This window comes from Dasypus novemcinctus, chromosome 9 (assembly GCF_030445035.2).
Source record: "Dasypus novemcinctus isolate mDasNov1 chromosome 9, mDasNov1.1.hap2, whole genome shotgun sequence".
Taxonomy (NCBI): Eukaryota; Metazoa; Chordata; class Mammalia; order Cingulata; family Dasypodidae; genus Dasypus; species Dasypus novemcinctus.
The window spans coordinates 121,359,055-121,368,342 of NC_080681.1; the positions used below are offsets into that span (position 1 = coordinate 121,359,055).

The 9,288-nt window shown below is 50.8% G+C and overlaps 1 protein-coding gene across 1 annotated transcript in view; it reads right to left on the reverse strand.

Annotated features, from left to right (window-relative positions):
- The window catches only part of TNFRSF8 (TNF receptor superfamily member 8), a 53,425-nt gene extending 44,797 nt beyond the window's left edge, over positions 1-8,628 (reverse strand). Inside the window, exons 1-2 of the mRNA XM_012521201.3 lie at positions 8,547-8,628; positions 726-842 (exon numbers count right to left, since the gene is read on the reverse strand). The gene's annotated coding sequence lies outside the window, so the exon portion shown is untranslated. The remainder of the gene's footprint in view (positions 1-725; positions 843-8,546) is intronic.
- Between the last annotated feature and the right edge of the window lie 660 nt (positions 8,629-9,288).

Here is a 9,288-nt window from a genome sequence, read left to right on the forward strand (position 1 = left end):
TAGAAGAAATTTTAGCATTGAGGTGGAGAAAGTGGCCACAGTAGTTGCTGAGGGCAGGGAGGGGGTAGAAGAGATGTGATGTGGGGGAATTTTTGGGATTTTGAGTTGCCTTAATTATATTGCAGGGTCAGATGCTGGACTTTATATATCCTGCCATAACCCACTGAATGTACTGGGGGAGAGTGTGAACCACAGGGTAAACTATTATCTGTGTAGTGCAGCAGTGCCCCAAAATGTGTTCACTGAGTGCGATGAGGGTGCTGCAATGATGAGGGAGGTGTTGGCGTGGGAGGATGGGGTGCAGGGGTGGGGGTTATACAGGAACCTCTTATATTTTTTAGTGTAACAGTTTTTTTGTGATGTATATATCTTCAAAAAAATACAATTTACAAAAACAATAGTTGGGAATGGGTTATATGTGAACCTCATGTTTTTTGGGGTTTTTAAAATGTTTTTTAATGTAACATTCCTTGTGTTCTAATAATTTAAAAAATTAAGAAAAAAGATAAAGAAAAAGTACAGAAGCAAAAGATCACCGCTAGTATCAATTCACAAGCCCATAGAGGTAAACTGAGGCTCTGGGGGCCAATGCAGAATAGAGGAGCCAAATCCTGAAGCTCTCCCCACCTTTCAGAGTCTCTGCCTCTCCTCCCAGCTCCCTCTCCCCACCCCCCTCCCCGCCATGATCCCTTAAAGAAGCTTCCAGAGAGAAGACATTTCCTTACCTCGGGAACAGCTCACACAGGCAGTGCAGCGTCCAGTCGTGTCCAGGTAGTAGTCCTGTGCGCACTGCTTCCTGCAGGCGGCAGAGTCCTGTGGACACAGCTGCTGCGGGGACAGCCCTGGCAAAGGAGGCAGAGAGGGTCCAGGCTCGGCAGGGGCACCCACAAACCCCCAAATATGTCAGTCCAACTCTTAGGTGTAAATGGAGGCAAGGATGCCCAGAGAGGCGTCTTGCCTGGAATCACCTGGCAGGCAAGAGAAGAAGCACAGGTGGGGTGACGAGGTGAGCTTGGGACTCCAGGGCTGCCAGTTGCCAGCTGCGTGGCTTTGGGCAAGTTACAATGTCCTCAGATGGGCTAAAGTAACAGCACGACCCAACTCTCAGGGTTGTTTCAGGATTAAAGTGTTTACACACAGCCCCTCCAGCAGTCCCTGTAATCACTGCATCCTATAAGCACTGGTTATTATTATTCGTGGCAGGAATCATTTTTCACCACAGGAACCGGGGGAGTCATAAACCCCGAGACCACGGGGAGCCAAACCCAGCCAGACTGAGAGGCACATGAACCAGCCACCATCTCCAACTTGCAGCTGACTAAGGAATGGAGGAGATTTTGAGTTAGGGGTTGAGTCTCCCATGGTACAGGGTACGAAGTTGACACTAACTGCCTGGGGCAAAGGAATCAGGGGCACCAGAGATTCAGGTAAGGCCCATGCCAGTCCCTTGCTCACACAATGAGCATGTGACCCAAACAGGCCAATAGAATACTTCATTTTTCTGGCCAATATAATTGGTTCAGGATGGGCACATGGTCCAAGCAGACCAATCAGAATAATCCATCTTCACCACTGTGATAGGTTCAGCCTGGGCACATGACCCATGCCAGCCAATGGATATCATTCCTGGGAGTTTCACAAGCGCTATCTGGAAAAAGGCCCTCTCTTTCCTGGAGGGTTTCTGGTTGAAAGGGAAATTCAATCTGGGGCTGCCTGAGTCACCAGTGCTGTAGTGTGGGCTTGGACAGGACCTTCCTGAGTTGAAGCCAACTCAGACATCTGCAGTCCAAAGATGAAGAGGAATGGATTCCTGAGGACTTCACCCCCACCCTGAATTTAGGGTGCTCCATGGACTCCTCTGTTATCGAGCCAATTATTTCTCTTTTGTCTTGTGTGGGTCTAGGTGAGCTAAGTTTCTGTTAGTTATCACCAAAAGAATCTAGACCAGGGATTCTTAACATTTCTTGTGCCATTTGGTCAGTCATCTTGGGAATCCATGGCCATGCCTCAGAATCATGTTTTTAAACACATAAAATAAAATACATAGAATTACAGAGGAACCCATCTTGAAATATGGTTATCAAAACATTAAGTGACAGCATATATTCATGATCCTTTGTAAACTCATCAAATAACCAGAGATAGTAACTACCATAGCTTCAAAGCAGTGATGAGCATAAATAATATGGCATGATATTTGCAGCAACCCTAATATAATCTGAGGATATCTGATGGGTGGCAGTCACCGTCCTTCTACCACTACTGTGGTTTGTTGATGGCTGTCACTCTAGCCCGGAAGATTTCAGTAGTTTCCTACTGGTCTGCCCAAGAGGTAAATCTGAGCCTCAAACATGGTGTAATATCTGTCTCCTAGAGACTGAACTTGTCTCAACCTGCCCTCTCATGGGTGAATCCCTCATGCCTGGTACAGAGCAAATGCTCAGAACATGGTAGGTGGGGGGCTGGATGGGTGCAGACCAGCCCATAATACCTCCCCACCTCTGAACCCCCATCCCCTCTCTGAGTCCTTAGCACTGCTCCCTCTGCAGTGTCAGAGCCATTTGTGGAAGTATGCCATCTCCCCTACTAGTCAGTGAGCCTCCAGGAGTCAGGACTGTGTCCTCCTCACTCCCGTGGAACCCTGTATACAGCAGGGGATTAATACAGGCATGCTGCATTGGTTTGGTCCTAATTCCGGAATCTGTTCCCATCCCCCCTCCAATTCTCTGCCTCCCCCCACATACACATTTCTCCCTGCACAGAAAACCCTGGTGGATTTTTTGTCTAAAATAAAGACAGGACAGGAATGAACCAGGGTGGGAGTGGGCAGGAAAGAGTGACTGGTTTGACCCCAGCACAGGAAGGTACTGGGGGGACAACGAGTGAAACTCGGACCCCTGAGATGGGGCCTGGGATGTCTCAGAGAAGAGAATGCTGGGGCAACTCAACCATATTCACTCATTCATTCACTCATCCCATCCATCCATTCACTCACTCACCCATTCAAAGTGTAATGAGAACCACTCTGTGCCCAGCCCTGTCCTCGGGACTGAGAATCCTGCAGGAAGAAGAACACGGACACGTTGTGACAAGTGAAACGAGAGTCAGGAAAGAGGAACCATGGGAGGTGCCAAGAACCCAGAGCAGAGACATTCGGCCTGGCTTAGGGGTCAGGGTGGGCCTAAAATCAAGTCAAGGCCTAAGGGGTGAAGAGGAGTTGGTCAAGAAAAGAGGGAGGGAAGAGGGCGAGGAGACTCTGGAAGAAGGGGCTCTGCCTAGACAAGGCCTCAGCGGGCAAAAAGCAACCCCTGGCGGTGGAGGACCAGGAGCTTGGCCAGGTAGGCCCATGGGAGGAGCTGGGCTGGCCAAGGGCAGTGAGGGTGGGGCCCCATGAGGTCCTCCCCTCCTTCCCGCCTGCAGCAGTGGGAAAAGTCCTCGGCTCCTCGGAGGAGGTGAGTACACCCGCCCGGCCCCAGGTGTGCCCTCTACCTAACACCGTGCCTGGCTTCCGCCCATCTTGCACCCCACACCTGCACGGGCCTTCCTATAGGAAGTGAGACCCTTTCCTACAGGAAGTGAGTCTGGACACCAAGGAGAAGGGTGATCCAGGAGGCGTGATGTAGAATAGGAAGTGGATTATTGAGAGCCCCAACACCAGCTCTTAATTGGCATGCTCTGCTGTCTCCCAAAACAACGCCTTCGGGGGCTGCATCAAGTAAGTCAGGATTCAGAATTTGACGGCTCAGGTTCAAATCTCAACTCAGCCACTTACTAGCTTATGACCTTGGGCAAATCCCTGAACCTCTCCATTTCCAAGTTCATTCACTTGCTCATGGGGTTCCTGTCAGGGTTGGCTAAGTGTTGAATTGTACCGCCCAAAAAGAGACATTGATGTCCTGCTCCCTGGTCCCTGGGAATGTGATCTTACTTGGAAATAGGGTAATTGCAGATGGAATGAGTTAAATTAAGATGAGGTTATGGGAAGCAGACTTGGCCCAATGGATAGGGCGTCTGCCTACCACATGGGAGATCCACGGTTCAAGCCCCGGGCCTCCTTGACCCGTGTGGAGCTGGCCCTTGCGCAGTGCTGATGCGCGCAAGGAGTGCCGTGCCACACAGGGGTGTCCCCCGCATAGGGGAGCCCCACATGCAAGGAGTGCGCCCCGTAAGGAGAGCCACCCAGCATGAAAGAAAGTACAGCCTGCCTAGGAATGGTGCCGCACACACAGAGAGCTGACACAACAAGATGACGCACCAAAAAGAAACACAGATTCCCGGTGCCGCTGATAAGGATAGAAGTGGTCACAGCGAATAGACACAGAGAGCAGACAACTGGGGCAGGGGGAGAGAAATAAATAAAGAAAGAAATCTTAAAAAAAAGAGATGAGGTTATATGGTGTGGAGTGGGCCTCGAATCCAATTTGACGGGTCCTTATAAGAAGAGACAGGGAAACGGACTTTGGCCCGGTGGTTGGGGCGTCCGTCTACCACATGGGAGGTCCGCGGTTCAAACCCCGGGCCTCCTTGACCCGTGTGGAGCTGGCCATGCGCAGCGCTGATGCGCGCAAGGAGTGCCGTGCCACGCAAGGGTGTCCCCCGTGTGGGGGAGCCCCACGCGCAAGGAGTGCGCCCGTGAGGAAAGCCGCCCAGCGTGAAAAGAAAAGTGCAGCCTGCCCAGGAATGGCGCCGCCCACACTTCCCGTGCCGCTGACGACAACAGAAGCGGACAAAGAAACAAGACGCACCAAATCCAATGGATGTGTCATGATGATGGGAACGAGTGTTGTTGGGGGGGGGAGAGGGGGGGTGGGGGGTGGGGTTGAATGGGACCTCACATATATATTTTTAATGTAATATTATTACAAAGTCAATAAAAAAAAAAAAAAAAAAAAAAAAAGAAACAAGACGCAGCAAATAGACACCAAGAACAGACAACCAGGGGAGGGGGGGAAATTAAATAAATAAATCAATCTTTAAAAAAAAAAAAAAAGAAGAGACAGACTGGAGAGAAGATGGCCACGTGGCGACACAGGCAGGGACTGAAGCACTGCAGCTGTCAGCAAAGGCTGGCCAAGGACGGCGGCAGACCACTGGAAGCTGACAGAGGCAAGGAAGGAGTCTCCCAGGGAGCCTGGCCCCACCAACGCCGGGATTCTGGGCTTCTGGCCTCCAGAACTGTGAGAGAAGGAGTTTCTATTGTTTTAAGTCATCCAGTTTGTGAAACTTGGTTGGAGCAGCTCCAGGAAACTAAGACAGGGTTCCGCGAGGTAGAGCACATAAAGGACGCAGTGTGGCCAGCACACACGGCAGCCTCAATGTTAGTCACTGTAGTGGTTAGGAGGCAGTGAGCTCCCCGTCACTGACGGCATGTAAGCAGAGGGCTGGGACTCTGTCAGGGCCACTAGGAAGGGGATTACAGGGCAGAGTGAGAGGAGGGATCCGTCGACCTCTAGACCTCTTGGGCTCAAAGGTCTCCCAGCTTCCTCCTCCCCCCCCACCCCCCGCCCCCGGGCAAGCCCTGCCACACAGCTGGGCGCTGATGCAGACCACGGACAAAATGTCAGAAATTTCCCCGAGAGACCAAGGGAGGGGTTTTTGTGGGTTTTTCGGCTTTCCTCTCTCACTTGCCCGGAAGCCCAGGTCAATAAAACTCCAGCAAAATGCCCTGCCTGCCGCACCAGCGTGGGGTGGCTCCCCCGGCCACTGGAGTCTTGGAGAGGGGGAGTGGGGGGAGGGATCCCCCTCTCCCTGGGTCACAGCTGCTAAGGCAGGGGTCCGTGGAAAGATTTCAGGGAGTCCATGAGCTTGAAGTGGAAATTTTTTAAAAAAGCAACATTATTCTTGTGGGGACGTGCTGGTGCGGTGTGATGTATTTATTGAATAAGGCACAGTCTAGTGTGGACTTAGGCAGGGGTCTGTGATTTTCACCTGACTGGCAAAGGGGTCCATGGACAAAAAAGGTTAAGAGCCCTGCTCTAAGGGGAGGGACCAGGACTGTCTCTCTCTCTCTCCCCCCACTCTTCCACCCCAGCCCACCACTCCCCCACCCCCTCAAGGCCCTGCCAGGCTGGGATCAAAGGGGCCAGAGAAGAGGAGGAAGGAAGTGCTTTGCTTTCTCCCTGTGGCTGGGACTGTGGGCCCCAGGGAAAGCCACAGAACACACTGGGGGCCACACCGCCCCCAAGGGGGGAGAGCGAAAGCCCTGGCTGAGGTTAGCCCAGGGAGAAGCACGTGGGAGCCCGGCACAGCACGGGCAAGTGGGGCCTTCTGGAAGAAGGCGGCCAGGCTTCAGCAGGTAGAGATGGTGGGCGAGGGCACCCCAGGTGGAGGGTCAGGTCTGGACAAAGGCCCAGGGACTTGAAAGCCCCCACTATGTCCAGAGGACACTGAGCACAGCAGTTCCCACAGAGGGGCTGAGGGAGAAAACGCTGGAAAGGTCAAGGGTGGCTGGCCTCACTATAAGAAGTAGCAATAATTATTTGTCGGCTGGTGGATGGAGCCGGGGTGGAAGAGGGGTGAGTCGATGGATGGGGGATGTCCTCAGTGACCTGCCCTCCTCAAAGCCCGGCAGCAGTGACGGTGACCCAGTCACGTACAGCAATTTCCTTGCGTCCTCCCCTGGCATAACTGCTATCTTCCTTCCGCTGGGACTTTCTCTGTTTCTGGAGGTGGGAGACCACAGCTCGTGTTTATCTTGTGTCCCACACAGCTGAGGCCCCTGCCATACCCTGGGACTCTCCAGAATAACCTCATAGGATGGAAATGCCGCCTGATCCTGTTCTAGTTGTTCACCTCCTCAGGCCTGAGCATCATCTGCAGAATGTTCCAGAAGCATCTCCTGATAGTCCACTAGGAGCCAATCGCTGTGCTGGAGGTGGGCAAGCACTCCAGGAAATGAGCTCAGGGACGGGAGATGGAGCCCTTGAAAGATCAGTGGTCCAGGCCACCCAGGGACAAACGCATGTTCTGGGCTGGAGCAGATGAGGACGGCAAGAGGCTTCCAGGCACCCGAAAGGGGGGCCGCTGGCCAGTGTCGGTGGCCCAGGCACTGGGGTCACGGAGCTCTGGGCACCAGCCAGCCCTGCCAGTTCTCAGCTCTGTGACTTGGGGCAAGTTGCTTAACCTTGCTGAGGCCCTAGTGTCCTCATCTGCAAAATGGGAATAAGAAAGGCTGGTTGTGAGGACTTAATGAGAGGTTGCAATGCGTGGGAATAGCGGCAGCTGGAAATTGAAAACAAAACTCAATGAAAATGCTCTAATGATGATTAAAGTGATGAATGCACAACTATGTGATTATACCAAATCCCACTTTGGATGAATTGTATGTTTTATTAATATGTACCAATAAAATTGATTTGTTTAGTTAAAAAAAGGAAAAGAAAAGGGAGTGGGGAGCCCAGGCTAGGTTCAAAGTACAGCATAAGAAGGGCTAGAACATGTGTCCATGCATGACAATGAGCAATTTGAGTGCAAAGAGCAGCAAAGAGCAGCTTGACTTTTGCTGGCAGATATATATATGGAAGAAAGAAATGTCTCAACACCATCCCTTGGGGCTTGCTGTGGACAGACTGAGAATATAGATATATGTAATCATATATATATATACAGATAACATATATATGAAATAATGCAATGTATGTGTGTATATGTTATAGATATACATTGCATATTGTATATGTGTATATCGATTTTGATTAGGATATGTCAAAGAAAAAACTAAATTCAAGTTTTCTCCCTGTTTTGGTATCATTAAAGGTCCAGAATAAATAAATAAATAAAAAGGTTTACATCAAATGTTAATACTGAATGCTAGGAATTAAGGTTCAGGGAATATACTGACAAGTTTAAAAGGATGTTCTCTGGAGCACTGCTTATATAAGGGAAAACTGGAAGTGACCTAAGTGTTCGTCAGAAGGAAACAAGTTCAAATGATATGATACATTCATACAATGGGTAATTTTGTAGCCAGTAAAAAGAATGAGGTCACTCTTGATTTGTGTATGTTTGTGTTTTTACTAAGGCTATGTAAGAAATTCAAAAAGCAAGCTTTACGGTATGCACTACCCTGTGGGGAGGAGCGGGGGGAAGGAGCTGTATATTATAGATGTGTCTGTGTATATAAAATTTAAAAATTAATTGTGGATATCTAAGTGAAGGAATTACGGGCTTATTTTGTAATGTTTGAATTAATTTCTATATTTCTATACTCTGAATTTTCGAGACACTGAGAAAATGTAAGAAAAATTTTACTCGATGGAAAGAAATGCTAGTTGAGTAAGAATAATAAATATTATTTTAAGGCAAAACAAAAACAAACAAAAAATCTCCCAGAGATGGGTGCCCTCCCTTGTGGCAGCAACAAACCTATCCTCCCGATTTCCCTACTCTTCCAAGAGAGAGTTTCTGGATCCTCGATTCTTTAAGGAAGTCCATCATGATGATGATGAGATGTTGGCGCGCATCTTCCCAGCTCACCAGTTCTTCCAGGATTGTGGCTTTGGACCCCCGTGTCTCCACACACCACCCCCACCCCGCACCGCACTCACCTGCAGGGCAGCGGTAACAGCACCGCCCGGCGGCCTCGTCGTAGTAGCGCCTGGGGTCTCCCGCACAGGTGTTCCTGGGGGCGCGATCCTGGAGGGAGAGACAAGCATAGAGCTGGTGAGCTGGGGACCCGCCCTCCTGCTGGCCCCCAGTCCCAGGCAGCCAGGTGTCCCTCCCCTTGAGTCAGGGCCAGTCCTGAGACTGAGCCTCCCATTACAGAAGGGCAGCTGGGGCTGGAAGGCCGGATCCCACACCTCCTCCAACCCACTCCACCTTCAGGCTTCCCCGACGTGGTGGGTGACAGCTCCAGCCATCAGTAGCTCAAACCAAAACCCTCAGAGTCTTCCCGAGGCTCTCCTTCTCTCCTCCCCACATCCAACCCATTGGCAAATCCCCTTGGCCCTCTTGGGACCACTCTCCCCCTCTCCTCCACCCCCTGGTCCCAGCCACCATCACCTGCAGTGGCCCAGCAGAATGAATCTTCAGTAAATTTGTTTGTTGCAGTCTAACACCCAAGCCAAAAGCACACAGAACTCAAGCCTACAGCCCGCTGACTTTTTGGTGTGAACACACCTTGCAACCAGCACCCAGACCAGAGACAGAAGGTTGCCAGCACCCCAGCAGGCTCGCTAGCTCCCCTGCCTGCCCACTACGCTCAAAAGGTACCTGCCAACCTGACTTCTACACCTGAGATGAGTTTTGTCTCATATTGAACTTCACATAGGTAGCATCATACACTCTTCT